The sequence below is a fragment of the Leucopleurus acutus genome, assembly GCF_964270905.1.
Source record: "Leucopleurus acutus genome assembly, chromosome: 8".
Taxonomy (NCBI): domain Eukaryota; kingdom Metazoa; phylum Chordata; class Mammalia; order Artiodactyla; family Delphinidae; genus Leucopleurus; species Leucopleurus acutus.
In genome coordinates, this window is record NC_139151.1 from 95,097,967 (window position 1) to 95,116,135 (window position 18,169).

The following is an 18,169-nucleotide window of genomic DNA, read 5'->3' on the forward strand; positions in this document are numbered from 1 at the left end:
AGACAGCCCCAACTTCCCAACCAGCTGCAGGACCAAGGGCTTAATCCCCTATGCTCACGTTCTCGGCTCTGTAAAACAAGGGAGTTAGGGAAGTGAAGGAAAGAAGGGATGAGGGGGTGGGTGCACAGTGGAAAGGAGGGGGGTAAAGAAGATTCTGATGTGAGCAGACACTCCTTAGGCTTTGCAAAGCACCTCCGGCGCTAGGTTCCTTGTTCTCACCTGAGAGGTGTATGGGACAGGAATTCTTACCCCATTTGACAGGAGGGAAAACTGAGGCTCAGCCCATGTCTACATTCATGTGAAGGGGGAGACTTCCTCCCAGAGCAAGAGGAAATTTTGCTTCCAAGTCACTGGCTGAGATTCTGACTTTCCCGGGCAAGGCCCAGGAGAGCTCAAGGACCCATCCCAGACTTGGGGTTGCAAGGCGAAGAGGTTTGGAGCCTTGCCTCTCTGGCCATTACGGGAAGGTCCATGGTGCCCAGGTATGGCAGGAGCACAGCCCTTAGTCTACAGGGACAAGAGGGAGTCTTGGATCCAGCCTGCATCCCCCACACTCATTACAGCAAGTCTACCGCATGAATGGTGTATGTCACCTCCTCAGGGAGGCCTGCCGTGATCTTCCTGCCTAACTGCACGCTTGTTGTGAGTTTCTCTAGCTCGCTGTACATCTTCATGCACTTTTCACAGTTTGTAATAATATATTTATTTGTATGGTGATTGGGTTAACAACTGTCTCTCCCACTAGATGGCAAACTCCAAGGCCAGAGTCTCGACATTCGCTCTATCAGACCTCCATCACCAGGCACGTGTGTTTACTGAAAGAATCGTGGATGGTTGCATGGACAGATGGCATCCACCGGGACCCTTGGCAAACACCTGCAGGGAGCAGCAAGGACAGAGAAGCAAGCGGCTGCCTGCTGTGAGAGAAAGTGATCCTGAAGGGACCCAAGCAGAAAAGAGGTGACCGGTCAGCAGGAGATCATGATAACACTGCACATTTGAGAAGTGCTTTACAGTTTACAAAGCGCTTTCATTGGCATTATCTCATTACTAACCCAACAGCAGCCTTATAATGTCAACATTATTATCACCAGTTTACAGATAAAGACACTAAAGGATCAGAGATGTAAAGCGACTAGCCTAAGGACACATAGCTCATAAATCTTGGACCTGGAATTTAATCCCAGTTCCATCTGGCCTCATATAACAATAGCTATTATTTACCGAGCATAGACTAGTTGAGTATCTACTACTACCTACATATATTATGTCTATTTCTCACAACATCCCTTTGATGTATCTGTAATTTCCCTTTCAAATCTGAGAAACAGAGGTTCAGAGAGGCCATGTGACTTTCCCAAGGCCACCAGGAGATGAGCAGCCGGGCCCTCTACCTGGGGTTCCTCACCTGCCCCACTGCCTCATCAGCCTCTAAGGCCCCATCCAGCCCAGAAGGTCTGCGGTTACAGGACCTGCACTGAGGGGACAGAGCCAGGGCTAGGAGGCAGTAAGGCTGCCATTAAAAGGGTAGATTCTGCAGTCAGACTGCCTGGGCTCATATCCCAGCTCCACCAAGTTCTAGCTGAGCGGTCTACCTTCATGTCTCCACTCACTGCTCTGATAAAGGAGGGTGACAACAGCACGGCTTCTACAGTTGCTGTAAGAATCACTAACCTACGTAAAGATTTTAGGACAGAGCTGGTAAATGTGATGTAAGTCTTAGCAGGAGTGAGTTCATGTTGGGGCTGGGGGAGCGCTGACCTCAGCCGCCCAGGGACTTGGGGGCTGGACAGCGACACAGTTCTGCATCAGCCCAGGACTCTGGCCCACACTGGGCCCTCTGTCTCAGGGGAACGCTGATACTTGCCTGTCCTTGGTTGCCCGGAGGGGAGGCGCCCGGGCATGGAGTTAGGAGAGGGTTCCTGAGAGCTGAAGCCCAGCGTGGGAATGGGAGGGGCAGCGTGGACTTTCCTTGCTAACAGAGCTCAGTGTTGTTTAGAGGCCAGAAAAGACTGGGCCTGTCCCAGTCCCAGGGAGAGAATCACAATTGGTCTAAGCCAGTCCCAGTAACCCCAGTGACCGTGCTTTTTTGGGGAACAAGAGGGCGTGTGGTGCAATTCTGGTCAGAAAAACAAGAAAGGAATTCTGCCGGGGAATTCTGGGAAAGGTTCCCTTACTCTTAAAAAGTAATGAGCATCAGGAAGCAGGTCACTTTCTGCCTCTGGTTGCATCTGTGTGAGACTGTGATGCTTGGACCAGTCACAACCACCTTGTGACCATGAGGGAATGGCCCATTCTGAGGATGGCAGAGCAAGGACAGGAAAAGAATCATGGCCATAGGTGGGTGATATTATTGCGTCACAGAATTAAGCAACCCGCCTCTGGACACATCTTATCTCATAGATAACACATTTTGTTTATTGTTATGCCTGTAGTAGTTGGGTCTTCCACTGCCAGCTGACTCAAGCATCTTAACTGACAGCCTCTTGACCTGACCTCCTCTCCTGTCCAGGTCAGAGTGGGTCAGGAATAGGACTGGACCAGACCAGGGCCCTCTCCTCCACATCTAAGGGCTTCAGACAGATGGGAAGACCCCCCCTTCACACCACCACAACTCTCCAAGACCCTGGACCCAGGAATGAGAGTCCAGGAAAGACACTCCCACGCGTAGGAGAGGAGCTATAGCTGCCTCTTCTGTCCAGTGGCCTAGAAGGTTCTGATTCTCACCCTTGAATTTTGGGGGACTTGAGGCTCAGAAACCAGCCACTCCAACCTTCCTGGTCGTGCTGGGCTTGAACTGACCCTGCCCTGGTGCGTGGGGTCCAAACAGGCCGGGAGTGAGTATTGCAGGCTGAGCGTGGCATCTTCAGCTGCTGTGGAGGAAGACAAAGCAATGAGCTGGCCTTGGCCTAGGGCAGAGGGGTGGGTCCCGAGGGCCTCACGAGCCACTTCTGCTGAGCTCTGAGAGGAAATAGCATAAACTGTAAAGTGCTCACAAGTCAAGCGTTCATGGTAACATGACCCTAGTACCTGATATATGGTGGATGCCTAACTGACGGTTGTTGGTTCAGTGAGTGAGTGAATGAATGAGTGGATGTGTAAGGTCTAAGGTCATGAATGGATGAATGAATGAGTAAGCCCTGTTGTTATTACTATTATGGGATGTATTAGTAATTACCCTAAAAGTTAGCAGCTAAAAACAACACAGCTCACAGTTTTTATGGTCCAGGAGCCCAGGCATGGCTTACCTGAGTCTCCGGCTCAGGGTCTCTGTCTCTCATGGCTATAATTGAGGCACGTCAGCTGGCTGCAGACTTCTCAAGGGAGACCCTGGCGCTGCTCGCTCAGAGGCAGGCCTGGGGCAGACAAAAGGATGGAATCTCTCCAGGAGAGTGTGGGGACCATGGGTTTGTGCTCACACCTGCACCATCGCCTCCTTCCTTAGCCCTCCTCAGCTCTGCACCCCCAGATTACCCATTGTTCCCACCATCCACCAGCCCTACCCAGAATCTACCGCTGAAGGTCTGGCTTCCATGTGACGCCAGCCCAGAGCCCAGGCATCAGGTGGAAGCAGGGGCCTCCTGCCGTTCCTCACTTCCTCTAACCCGAGCCAGCTTCGTGCTCAGGAGACCCGTGTAGTCAGCAGGACCCAGGCTTGGTTTAATGCTCTGCTGTTGCTGTCTTGAAATTCTTTAATAATTTCTTCCCAAGAAGCTTCCATTTTCATTTTGCACTGGGTCCTGCAAAATACATCACTGATCCTCCTTCTAACCATCACTTCCTGGGGTCCTCACAGCCAGTCTTTGAGATCATAAGAGCAGAGCCTATAAGGCCCATTTGCAGATGAGAAAACTGAGGCCCAAAAGTTGAAGGTAGACAAGAGCCAGGATCATACCCCAGTCTCCCCTTCAACCCTTAACCATACTGTAGGCCACCTCCTCAGACCCAAGGGCTGAGCCGGGTGGCCAAGGAGGGGTTGACCTCAGGAGTCCTTCTGTATTTCTGCAGGGGTGAAGGAGAGATATCCCTGGGTCTTGACCCCCAGCTTTCCCCTCAGGGCCACCTCTTTCATCTCTCCACTTCTGTTCTGGGAATGAATAGAGACTAATGGGGTGAGACGTCTAATTCGGAGGCCCCCCAGGGGGTGGCCCTTGGGGATAATGACTCAGAGTCACTCCTCACTTACCCCTCCCCATCCTCCCCCTACAGACCCTCACACTGGGCCCATCGTGTCTCTGCTCTGGTGTCTTTTCCCAGTAGAATGAAGTCCCAAACCTGTTCCTTCTAACCTCTGGGTCTAGGGATGGAAGGGAGTCTGGGGGCAGAGAGCGGGGGCTGGGAAGAGCCCCTTGGGAGGTGTTGGCATCTTCCCCGGGAATGGGTGTAAGAAAAAAATTAGAACTAGAGTCCGGCAATACTGGATGGGGTTGAATTCTGGCTCTGCCACTAGTCAACTGTGTGACCCTGAGCGTGTTTTATAACCCCTCGGAGCCTCGATCTCCACATCTGTAAAAGGGGGGCAGCAGCCCTCCTCCCCTGATTCCTGGCTGTGGGAAGACTGCTCAGAACTCCCTGGCTTCCCCAGAAGTCTGTCTGTGTCGGCTGAAGCCCCCACTCCCTCAAGGATGGCACTCCAGCTGCTGCCGCTCTCCCCTCCACCCCCAACCTCTCCTCCCCCCTTTTCCTCTCCGCCCACCCTCGTTCCTGTGCCCTTTCCCTCCCTCTTTCATCTCATTCAGGCCCTCAGAACCTGCTCAGCCCACTCTCTCTTTGCAGGTGGGGAAACTGAGGCACGGGGAAAAGACTCATCATGGTACCTGCCTCAACAGATTGACATGGGGGTCCGTGGGACGATGGACAGAAGGAGTCCTGGCCTGGCACCTGGGTCAGGGGGGCCTCAGCTCCTGTCCCTTCCCTTCCTTCCTCTCTGCAGTCTGTCCCGCTCCTTCCCTGTCTCTCCACCCTGTGGAGCTCCTGGAAGCCCTTCTCCAGGATCCCCACCCCACCTCCTGCCTCACAGTAACAGAGGCCCCCATGCCCATCCCAGGGGACTGACACTCCCCAATGCCACAGCTCAGGCCTGGAGGTGGGCAGGAGGCGGCGGGCAGTGGATGATGTCAGTTATGGGCAGGGAACGTGGACAGCGAACAGAGAAGTACACAGCGGGGAGCTGGCTGCCAGCCCCTCCCAGCCTCCAACCTCTGCTCTCCGGGGCCCGGGACACTGTCAGCCACCAGACTGTCACTGGACCACAGCACTTCCCATGTGAATAACAGCCCTTTAATTAGGATATTATCGGAAGCGGGGCCCGTGGCGGCTTCATACTAGAAATGCCAGCAGCAATTCCGGAGCCTCATGGAGACGGACAGATCATGTATTACATCCCGCACCGCCGTTTCCCTGCACAGAGTGCGCCTCCAAATGAGATTTCCTTCTCCCTGAAGAAAATAATTCACTCTCACTCTCTTTTCTTTTCTTTTTCCTTTTTTTTTCCTCCCCTGATTGTCAGGACTAAAAACACTTACTGGGGCTGGTTCATTGTTTTCAGATTCAATTGGGCCAAAGTAGAAGGGGCTGGGCGGGGCGGGGGGGCACCTCCAGTGGCTTGGCTGGGCCCCCCTCGCTGGCAGGACTCTGCTTGGGGATCCCTCTCTGTCATGACAGTGGTGTTGACAGTAGCTAACATTTCTCAAACACTTACATGTATTCACTCATTTGATCTTCACACAACCCTACAAGTAGATTATTAGTATCCCATGATGAAGATAAGGAAACTGAGGCCCAGAGAGCTTGGTAACATTCCATAGGTCACAGAGCTGATGACTAGGGAAGCCAGGATGAAACCCAGGGAGTCTGGGCTTATTCATCTATTACTCAACACTGTTTGGATTCCCAGAAATTGTTCAGTGCATTCTGAGCAAAGAAGAGGCCCTGGACCTCAGTTTTCTCTGCTTTAAAATGGGAATAATAACATCTGGCTATTGTGAGCATTCCCAGGAGAGAAAAAAAGGAAAATAATCCCACAGGGAATGCAAACTTGATATCAGGCATGTGGTCAGCAGCAAAGGAGAGAGAAATAGAACCTGGCACTAGAAGGAAGAGGCCAGAGGGGGCCCCACATCTCATCCCCCCCAAATACTAGGCACCTACCTTGTGTGAGGAACGCACCCATGGGGCAGGAGAGGGAAGGGAGTTGCTGGGCAGAGCTGTGGCTGTGGCCTCACTCACCCCCCGCCCAACTCCACAGGAACTTTCTCCTGCCAGCCAGGAGCAGATCAGCAGGGAGCGACATCTCCTTCTCACCCCCCTCTAACACATACTGACTGTGCCCCCGCCAGGCCCCCGCCCTGTGATCTCTCTCACCCCCACTTCCTGAGCCCTGCACTCCACCCGGCTGAACCTCTGCCTTCTTCCTGCGCACACCTGCCCATTCACACCTCCGCTGCTAATTCAAGCTGTCCCTTCACCTGGTGTTCTCTCCCCACCAGCTCCTTCAAAGCCTCCTGATGCAAGGCCACCTCCTTCCTAACAGGAAGAGATGATTTGGAGGGAGTGAGGAGAGGGAGCCCTGACCAGGAGCTGGAAATCCTGGCTTCTCACCACTGACTCACTAGAAGTCCTTGGCCTCAGTTTCCTCAACTGTAAATTGGAGTCTGCGGGGCTCATGCTATCTAAGCCCCCTCCCGGGATTGAGATTCTCACTGCATCCTCCACGCCCGGCCAGGGCTCGGACACTGTAAACAGACCCTTGGAGGGCTGGAAATGGAGATTCTGTTTCCCTCTGTGGAGTGAGGTTATCACAGAGACAGAGCGCGGTCATAGTGGGAGGAGCCTGGGTTCCAGCGCTGGTTCTGCCTTTGACTTGCTGTGTGACCTCAAGCAAATTTCTCGCCCTCTCTGGGCCTCAGGGCTCCAGTTGTATCATGAGGAATCGCTATGGTCTTTTTTTCCTGTTCTAGAATTCTAAGATCGTGGGCTTCAGGCTCCAACCTCTTCCTAGCTAGAGTGGGAAGCTGCGGGGAGACACAGAATTTGAGAGGAGGGGTCCAGAATCTCCTCCCCAAACCCCTCCAGACCCTGACCCACTTCAACCAGAGGGCAACATCGGCTAGTCCCAAACCAGGGCCGCTGGTGTGGGGGAACAGCAGCCTCATCACAGACCTCAACACTGGCTGACCCCTGGGAGCCAGACAGCACCCAGACTCATTATCCTTGTGGCTCTGAAGCAATGGTGACATGGGCTTTGAAATCGAAATGAAAGAAACACAGCAGAGACACCCTGCCCCCCCCGCCCCATGCCTCACCTTGGCACCAGGATTTATCACTTTCATTTTAATAGGTTAATTACTTAGACAGGTAGGTGTTCGAGAGGCTTCCTTCTCAGCACAGGGCGACTACGGGGTGACCAGTCTTCCCCAGGCAACCTCCCAGAGAGTGCAGGAGGGTTGGAGGGCGCCAAGCTGGCTTTAATTATCCGAGGTGTGCACTAATATCTCAACGATGCTCTTCTCAGAGGAGAGGGCTTTGTCGGGGCTGTGATCCTTGTTGCTGGGCAGCCAGGCGGGATTTATAGCAGACAAGCTACACTCACCTCTCCTGCTCCGTTTGCATTTTCCACCTTGTTATTTACTGATGGGGAGTATCTCCTCCTATGGATAGGGACCTCCTGGAAGGCAAGGCTGTCCTTACGCCAGGGCCCACTCCCATTCATTCATTCAACCAGTATTTACTGAGCACCTATTTACTATATGGCAGGCACTGTGCCGGGCGCTGAGGATAGAGCAGCAAACAAAACAGATCAAAATTCCTGACCTTCTGGAGCTTCCATTGCATCAAGGGAGACAGATAATAAACAAAAGAAATACGTAGCTTGTTGTATTTTCTTTTTCTTTTTTAGTATTTTTGAGGAAACATGCAATTTTATTTTATTTTAATTTTTGAGTTTCACCTCCAAACTATAAATCTCTTTTTTTTAAATTAATTTTTATTGGAGAAGAGTTGCTTTACAATGCTGTGTTAGTTTCTACTGTACAGCAAAGTGAGTCAGCTATGCGTATACCTATATCCCCTCTTTTTTGGATTTCCTTCCCATTTAGGTCACCACAGAACATCGAGTAGAGTTCCCTGTGCTATTTAGTAGGATCTCATTGTATTAGTTTTCTATTGATGTATAACAAATGACCACACACTTGGTGGCTTCAAGCAATGTGCACAAGTGACCTCACAGTTTCCGTGGGCTGGGAGTCCAGGTACAGGTCAGCTGGGTCCTCTGCCCAGAGTCTCGCGTGGCTGAAATCAAGGTGCTAGCCGGGCTGCTTTCCCCGCAGGAGCTGGAGCTCAGGGTACTCTTTCAAGGTCGTGTGGATGCTGGAGACGTTGAGCTCTTCACGGGCTGCCGGTAGGGGTTACTCTTAGCTCTTAGAGGTCACTCTCGGGTCCTAGCCGTGTGGCTCCCCCGTCTTCAAAGCCAGCAATGGAGAACTCACACATGTAAAATAAACCCCCTCAAGCTTTGAATCTCTCTCGCCAGGGGACCCCAGTCCCTTTGAAGGGTTCACCTAATCAGGTTAGGCCCCTGGAGGATAATCTCCCTTTGAAAGTCAGCTAATGATTTGAGACCTTAATTCCATCTGCAAAATCCCTTCACAGCTACATCTAGATCCACATTGGATTGAATAACTGGGAAAAGGTGTGTGTACGCCAGGGGGCCAGAGTCTGCGGGCATTCTGGAACTCTGCCCACTACAGTGTGTTAGAAGGTGCAAGGGTGGTACGAAGAGAAATTGAGCAGGAAAGGGGGACACAGAGTGATGGGGGTGTAATTTTCAGTAGGTGGTAGAGAAAGCACCACTGAGAAGCGGCATTGGAGCAAAGACTTAAAAGTGCAGGAGTTATAGCCACATGGCCCTCTGGGGAGTGGGCACCAGGTTGAGGAACAGTAAGTGCAAAGGCCCTGAGGCAGCTTGTTGGAGCAGCAAGAGTCACAGGGGATGAGGTCAGGCAGTGCCTTTTTGGCCCTGGTGAGGACCTAGGTTTTCCACAGAGTGAAATGGGAGATCATCCCAGGATTTTGAGCATAGTAATGACGTGATTTGACCTACATGTTTTAAAAAATCTCTTGGGCTATGGGGTTGAGAATAGACTGCAGGGAGACAAGGGCAGAGCAGGGAGATCAATTAGGAGGACTTTGCAATTATCCAGGGGAAGAGCCGCCGTGCCTCAGCCCTGGATCTGTTCTGAAAGTGGAGAAGAGCCATGGTCCCACCCCAAGGCTCTGAGCCCAGCGTCAGTCCCCAGGCACCCTCAAGAGACATCTCTGGACAGCTGTACGAAGAGCAATAGGTACCTTCTAGATTGTCTTTTCACAGGAGAAGACGGGAGGCCTCCATGGGGGGGAATTGATTCAACCTTTCAACAATACCCCAGGGTCCTAATTAAATTCTCCTATTTGCACCCACCAAGAGTCAGCACCTCACTTCACAGCCCTGTCAGCGGGAGCTCCAGATTCCAGGCTTCTAACCCCTGCTCGGCACCCCCAACCCACTCATACTGCTGCAGGAATGCCTGCCCCAAAACACAGGTTACAATTTGTCCCTCACTTCTTCAAAAGTGGCTTCTATAGATCATTACTTCTGCAAGTCATGGCCCATATGGCCTCTATTCTAGGATATTGGCAATTGTAAGAAGCCCTATTAATAAAGCTCTATTAAATAACCCACTTTCCTGGACTTTAAAGGAACCCTATGTTACATGTGCGTATCAATTGTAAGACAAGCCCTATCTCAGAAATATGGAAATTTCATCTTACAATTATAACTGCTGTGGGAGGAAAAGACAGATTTTTGAGGTCGACACTTAGTTAGCCTATGATTCTGCCACTGCAGGACTTGTCAGAGCCTTGGAACGATCATGTGTATTGTGCCTCTCCCAGAGGGTCCTAGAGCATCCATCTGCTTTCAGGCTTCTGTAACTTCTGCTCCACTTGGTCTTTTCCTTTGCAGAGCATTTTGCAGGACTTTGGAAATTACTGGCTGACAGACTAAATAGCAAATATCTCAGGGAACTAAGGGCCTCGTGGTCTGGCCCTAGCCTACTTTTTCTAATCTGGCCCCTGCTCCAGGGTTCTTACATTTCCTCAACTACACACTGCCTGTTCAGGCCCTGAACTGCTGCTCCTGTTATAATTTCAGGCAGGATCACCCAACCCAACCCAATCTTCACCTATTCTTCACTCATCAGTCAAACAATATTTGTTGAGCCTCTAGAATGTACCAGGAACTCTTCCAGGCCTAAGAGGTTGCATGATGAACAAGACAGGCATGGCTTCAGGCCTCATGGCGTGTACAAACATTCATCTACACACACGTGTACATACCTAACTGCAAATTGGGTTAGCGCTATGAAGAATGAAAGCAGATGCTGTGAGAAAATGTAACGGGGACTCATGGCATGTAGAGCAGGCCTCTTTGAGCTGAGACATGGAGGATGAGTCAAAACCCATCAGGGAGAGAGCTAAGACAGTGTTCCAGGCAGAGGTTATAGTGTATGGGAAGGCTCTGAACTGGAGAAAAAAAAAAAGCTGGCGTATTTGAAAAACTGAAGACTTTAGCATGGTTGGATGATAACTAATGAGACTGAGAAAGAGGCTGGATCCAAATCATGCTGGGCCACATGGGTCACATTAAGGGTTTGGCGATTTTATCCTTAGGCCATTGGACAGTCACTAAAGGGTTTTACAGTCTACAGTGTGAAAAACTTTGGGGGGCGGTTGGAGAAGGAGGAGAGAGTGTGGGGAGATTCTAAGAAACTACATCATTCCTTTGCAAATGTCAGAAAACCCAACCCAAAGTGGCTCATGGAAAAAACAGAATTTGATAATAAGTGTAGCTGAAAGCCCAGATATAGAGAAGGGATTCAGGTAAGGCTTGATCAAGGTTCAAACAATGTTGCCATGACCCAGTTTCTTTCTTTCCATCTCTTGTCTCATCTACCCCTAGGTGGCTCCATTTTCCCCCAGGACCATGCTGGATGGGGGCAAGGTGGCTGGCATAGCTCCAGTCCCACACCTGCTCTTATCCAGGCACAGTCAGGAAAGAGTTGAGTCTGCTTCACTGATAAGACAATCAGGTTCTGGAATTGAGTCTCATTGGCTCTGAATGGTCTGACCTCAGTCTTGTGCTCACCCCTGAACCAATCGCTGGCCAGAGGAATGGAAGGAGCCATTGGTCTGGCCTTGGTCACATGTTCTACCCCTAGAGCTAGGGATGGGGCCAGCTTCCTTGGAATTACATGCCTAGAAGGTGAAGAGGTACATCACCCTGATGAGAACCAGGATCTCTTATGGAAAATACAGTGAAAAGAGACTGGGTAGCCCTACACAACCATTATCTACTGAGAAGATACTGCAGCGTCCAGGCAAGAGAGCAGTGGCAGGGGCAGTGGAGAGAAGGGGACAGATTTAACATATATTTTGATAGTAGGACTTGGTGCAGGTGGGATGTGGGTGATGAGTCTCTAGGGTTTCTGGCCTAAACACCCCAGGCGGCAGAGACACTGAGTTCAGATGAGAAAGATGGAAGGTGACGCAAGTGTGCAGCTCCATGGGTATATCAGTTAAAACCTTTTCATACTTCAAGGCCTTGCTCATACGTCATGTTCTCTGGGGTACCCTCCCAGATGCTCTCCTGGCAGAATCCATTCCTCTTTCATCTACACTGCTACCACCCCCTTGTGACTTTCTTTGCCCTCTGTCTTGTCTGACATTATCATTCATTGCTCCACAGCTCGCCTCCGTCCTCCAGACCGTGAGCCATGCGGGGACAAGGATGGAGCCTTATTCATCTCAATGGCCCCTGCAGGCCTGGCACGTAGGAAATGTCCACTCTGTCCAGGCTAGCAGATTTGGATAACCCAACAGACAACTGCTGAAGTCAATCAAAATAAACCCTCAGGCTTCCCTGGTGGCGCAGTGGTTGAGTCCGCCTGCCGATGCAGGGGACACGGGTTCGTGCCCCGGTCTGGGAAGATCCCACATGCCGCAGAGCGGCTGGGCCCATGAGCCATGGCTGCTGAGCCTGCGTGTCCGGAGCCTGTGCTCCGCAATGGGAGAGGCTACAACAGTAAGAGGCCCGCGTACCACAAAAAAGAAAAAAAATAAAAATAAATAAATAAATAAACCCTCAAAAGGGAGGGCACTCTCCCAGACACCCCCTGAGGTCCCAGATCTGGAAGAATTTCTCGGAAACACACTCTCAGTTACCTGTGTGGTCCAACAGGTTAACCAAGCATCTGGTTTTTCCCCATCAGAAAGGGAGGCCACACCTTCCTCGAGAGCCGCATGTCAATATATAAAGACCTGGCTGGTGCCTCTGCAGTTCCGCTTTATTATCGTCTCTGCTTTATCAGGCTGTGCAGTTGTTTAAAGGAAGACACCAAAGCCCACAATAAAATATATATTGAATTTCCAAACTATAAAGCACTGACAGACTTTGTTGGGAATCCTAATGTCTCCAGGAGTGGAAATCACTCTAACCTTCCAATAAAATGCCAACGCCCTAATTAAACTCTCCAAGGCTGAGGTCTCCTGGCCAAGCCTCCCATCTCGTAGCAGCCTCTTTCCCCGGTTGGGGCTGGGAAGCATGAGATGCCTCCACATTAAGCCTTGCACTCTGAGGGCCCTGGAGAGGAGAAGATTCCAGGAGGACCCGTCCACCCTGGGTCCAGTTTGATCTCCATGTGGACCCTGCAGGATCACTTTCCCGTGTCCTGGCCTCACTCTTCCAGACGGGTCTAATCTAAGACTAATTCTGGGTTTTTATTTATGGTTTTCCACAATTGCCCCTGTCCTAGAGTTTATAAAGAAGGGGCTGGTGTGGGAAAAGATGGGGAATTTCATCAGGAACCTGGCCCAGGGTGGGAGGGACTCGGCCCTTCCCCTTCAAAAGGCGGCAGACAGAGAATGAGCATCAAGTGAGATTTTTCATAAACTGAAAGTGTCAGAGTGAAAATAGCAGTGCCCCAGTCTCACCGCCTGCCTCTGCTTTGTGGTGCCTGTGCCCAGGCCCAGGTGGATGACAGCGGGAAGAAGAGGAGGTTGGGTCCTCGAAGTAGTGGGACTTCCTTCAGGGTGGCCCGGTGAGGAAGGATGGATGGGGCGGGGCTGGGCGAGAGGCAGAGCGATGTGGTGGCAGAAGCTCCTGGTGGGCTGACTGTGAGCTTGACTCAAGAGAGGTCCCACGTGGTGAGCCGCAGGGCTGTGCTGTCCATCCGGTCTGGGCTAGCAGATTTGACAACAGCAACAGGGTATGATTGACAGAAGGAGAGCTGGAGTGGGCAAAAATGTGGCTCAGGGTCAAGGAGCATCCTAGGGGTTCTAGTCTACATTAAGCATGAATTGAGTCAACGGGATTGTGCAGGTACCAAAAAGCCTATGTGTCCTTAGGTTGCATCCACAGAAGTATGAGTTTTGAAAGAGGGAAGGGGATTGCCTCTTCCTGTTCCCATCAGAATAAACCTAGCAGAGAGTGTCCAGGTCTGACACCTGCCACTTTCCCTATCAAAAAACTCTATCCATAACCTGTCAGTCAATCAAATACAGGCACATGAAGATGTGCACACACACTGGCACAGGTCCTGATGAATGTGCAAATCGCCCATTCTCTAATTTAACCCCTAATCACCACCACCCCTTCCGCAGCCTCTTCTTGGAGGCGCTCCTGTAGTTTGTGAGTTACTCAACCACCTGCTGGGGGTGCGGAGGGGTCAGGGGGAGGAACTCTAAGTCCTGGGGCTTGGGGGGAGGGCAGTGGGGGAGGAGAATGGGAGGGCTGGAAGATCCCATCCCTGTGGGCTGGCTCTATCGAAAGTCTGCCGATCCCAGGGACCTGGGACCACCCTCCCCCAGCTTCCTCTTCTTGTATCCCCACCCCAGCTCAGCACCTTCTCAGGTCCCACTGCCTCTTCACCTCCTGCAAGGCCCCTCTGCTCTGACACCATTTACAAGATCCCTGCAGTCACAGAGCTCGACACCACTGGTGAGCCCACCAGACTCGGGACTTCCAGTGCCCATCTCAGTTTTCTCCACCGCCCATCACCATCCCCCCAGGTCCTCAAGGCCATCCCAATTCTTGCATCGCCAACAATTTGTTGATCAGAGGTGAGAATGTTCAGCCAGACATAGTGAGCTAAACTTTGCCTTCCCCCCTGACGTTCACCAGAATCCCCTCCCAGCCGCCTCTGGCTTTTCTATCTGGAGCCCCAAGGGAGAGATCTGCTGTGACTTTGCTGTTTCGGTTCTCCTGTCCTGCATCCAGTCCCCAGAATGCATTTCTAAGCAAAGGCACTAAATCACTTTTATAAGATTCGAGGTTGTTTCTACCCAGCGAGTTTCCTGCCAATACAAAATGTCTTCCAGGATCTGGGGAAGACAGGTTGGCTTGAATAGCTGTTCATTAGAGGAAGATTAATGAGGCCACTGATCCCATTAATGTGTTATTGACTTTTCCCTTAATATAACTGGCCAAACAGCTCAACCTCCAGGTCAATGCAGAGTTTACTCAGAACTCACGTCCCATTCGCGGGGAGCTCCATTGGCTCAGCCCCTCCTGCACTGCCTGGAGGGTACCAGATGAGCCCGTCTCCCATCAGCGAGGGTGGGAACCCTCACCTTTGTTTTGTTTTGGTTTTTTGCGGTACGCGGGCCTCTCACTGTTGTGGCCTCTCCCGTTGCGGAGCACAGGCTCCGGACGCGCAGGCTCAGCGGCCATGGCTCACGGGCCCAGCCGCTCCGCGGCACGTGGGATCTTCCCGGACCAGGGTATGAACCCATGTCCCCTGCATCGGCAGGCGGACTCTCAACCACTGCGCCACCAGGGAAGCCCGGAACCCTCACCTTTGATCCCATAGGCCAACAATGTAACAGCTAACACTGACTGTTTCCTACATGCCAGGAGCTCAGCCAAGCATTTTACAGGCAGGATTTCATTTAATCCCATTTGTCCCATTTTACAGAGAGGAAAACTGAGGTTTAAAGAGGTTAAATAACCTTCACAAGATCATACAGGAAGCTGTAAACTCAGTACTCGAACCCAACAACTAATAATAATAATAGCAGAAGTAGACCTGCCTACCAAATGCCTAGCATTGTTCTAGATCAGCGCTGACCAAGGGAAATCCAATGCAAGCCACATATGTAACTTCCATTTGCTAGTAGCCACTTTCACTTTAAAGAAAGTAAAAAGAAAAAGAAACAGGTGCAATTAATTTTAATAATATGTTTAATATAACCCAGTATATCCAAAATATTATCATTTCAACACGTAATCAATGTAAAAAATTATTAGAGAGATGTTTTACTATTCTTTTGCACTAAGCCTTCTAAACCTAGTGGTTGTTTTCCTCTTACGGCACATCTCAATTTAGATTAGCCACATTTCAAGTGCTCAGTAACCACAGGTACCAAGTGCTTGCCCTTTTAGTGCAGGTCTAGATGCTTTATGTATATTCATTTATTTCATCTTTGTTAACATCCTATGTGGTGGCTGTAATTATTATTATCATCATTCCCATTTTAAACATGAAACAGGTGAGACTCAGAGAGGCGAGGTGACTGGCCTGAGGTCACACAGCAGGTCAGTGGCAGGACTGGGATTTGAACCGAGCAGGCTGGCTGCAGAGCCTGTGCACTTCCCCCCTATGCGGCACTATCACATCCCATCAGGCAGGCAGGGCAGCCCTCCTCACACCGGAACATGTAAGGTCTCCCTGCTCCAGGGTGCGAAGCCCTGAGGGGCCTTGAAGACACAGGGCTGTAGCTGCTGTCCCCTCAGAGCCCCAGAAACAGCCTCCACGATAAGGCTGTGCCTCCCTCAATAGAATTACACAGACAGTACCTGCCACCACTAACCGCGGGCTCACAATGGTTAGGGCCAGGGCCGGTGCCAGACATCTCACACCGGTTATTTCATTGACTTCTTATGGCAACCCTGTGAAGGGGGTTGGGTATCCCCATTACACCCCAAAGACATTGAGGTTCAGAGACGTTAAGTAACTTACCCAAAGTCACGCAGTCAGCAGCAGAACTGGGAGCAGAACCCATGGCTGTGAGACTCTAAACCCCAGGCTCTGCCCCTTTAATAGCTAAGCAGCCCCTGACTAATCAGAGAGCATTGGCTCCCGGAACCCAGCCCCGCTCTCGGGCTTTGATCCCAGGTTTTGGCCTGGACGGTGGTACTTCGTGCACCTTCCAGCACCTTCTGCAGAAACCATGCTCATCCCCAGCATCTTCTGTCAGTCTCCTCGTGTCAGTGTTCTGCCTGCACGGCCTTGCTTCCCCTCTCTCCATTCTCTCTGCTCCCTACGCCTGAAATTCTTCACTTCATCCATTGCCTAAAATCCCACTATTAGCGCTTGGGTTAAGAAATCCCCTTTCTTAAATAAAACAAAACAAACGCGGCTGAAAGAAGCTATCAGTCAAACACTTCATAAGAATTCCTTTGTCCTATCTCTATCCCTCCCAGAGGCCTACTTGCAGGAACTGGAAGTTTAATATGGAAGGAAATAAAGAATTCACTTCAGTCAGAGTTGGATGAGCCCATAGAGATCAGCCAGTCCAGCCCCTTCATTTCACGCTCAGGGAAATTGAGACCGAGAGCAGCGGGTGACCCATGATCACACATGGGTTAGAGAATATGCACTAGGCTCTGTGACTCCGACCACAGCTGTACTCCCCAGGCCTTGCCACGCTCCCTCTTAGGACTGGCCACGTGGGAGGAGGGATCTGTTTGCCCTACGCTCAGACCCTCCCTCTTGCTAGAGGACCCAGGGCTCAAAGGTCTCAGCAAAGAATGTGCTCTCAAGCTTGGAGCCCCCCAGGGGCAGATGAGATAAACCCAGGAAGGCACTGGCCCTGCCCGCCTTCCCCTTCAGGTCTGGAGGACTACCCCCTAACCACCCTCATCCCCTCTCCGGAGTTGCAGCAGAGGGTCCAGGCATGGTGCCCACAGAAAAGCAGAAGTCTTCACCCCCCGACACCACCAGGAGGTAGGGGTGATGACCATCCTCATTTCAGAGACGAGGCAACGGAGGCTCAGAACGATGAACGGCCACACAGCTGGGCTGTCCCTAACCCCAAAGCCTGGGCTCCCGCTCTGCACCAAATGAATGACTAAGGACTCCCAGCCCAGGGCTCCCACTACAACCCCCTGCAGCTTTGATAAGCCTGACTTCCCACCACCCCTGACGAAAACGTTTTTATTGACACCAGCTCCTGCCTCAGCCCCTGCTGAGCCTAGCTGCGCAGCACAGCCAGCCCACTCCACATAATTTGGTGCCAATTAGGAATGAATGGGAACCATCAGTACATTTAATTCCCAACCTAGAAACAGGCTCTGGGAAGCCAAGCTTCAACTAGCTGAGGTGCCTCCACCCAAGCTGCCCCAACCACCCTTTTTCTCACCACTGAGCCCCCTGCCACTGACAGGAAACATCCACCACCCACTTCCATAACCTCTCCTAGGAACCCAGGGGTTCTGGATGGGAATTCAACATGGACCCTGCCCTCGAGTGGCTCCCAGGAAGCAGCCTGGAAACGAAGCACTGAGGTAGCTACCAAAGCCCTTGTTGCCAAAGACTCAGTTTCCCCTTCTGTAGAATGGGGATAAGAACTCTCAACACCTACTAGGGTTGTTATAAGGGGTCATTTCTTAATTTATCCCACAAACTCTTTTGCTCTCCTACTCAGTGCCAGCCATGGCTCTAGGTACCGAGGACACAGGAAAGCCAAGCCCTTTCCTCATGGAGCCTTCACTCTGATGCGAAAGACAGACAACAGACAGTAAAGCCATAAATTAAAAAACACTGCTTTGGATACTATGAAAATGAAGCAGTGTAATGAGATACAGAGGGACTGGAAGCGGTGGTCAGTAAATGGTAGTCCTTATTTTCTTTTCTTTTCTTTTTTGTTTTTTGCTACACATTAGATCTCTAAGATTTATTTATCTTACATAACTTAACATTTGTACACTTTATCCTCAACATTTCTTCCTTCCCCCCAGTCTCTGGCAAATGTAATTCTACTCTCCAATTCTGTGAGGTTGACTACTATGGACTCCTCACATAAGTGGTGCCATGAAGTTTTTGTCCTTTTGTGATTGGCTTATTTCACTTAGTAT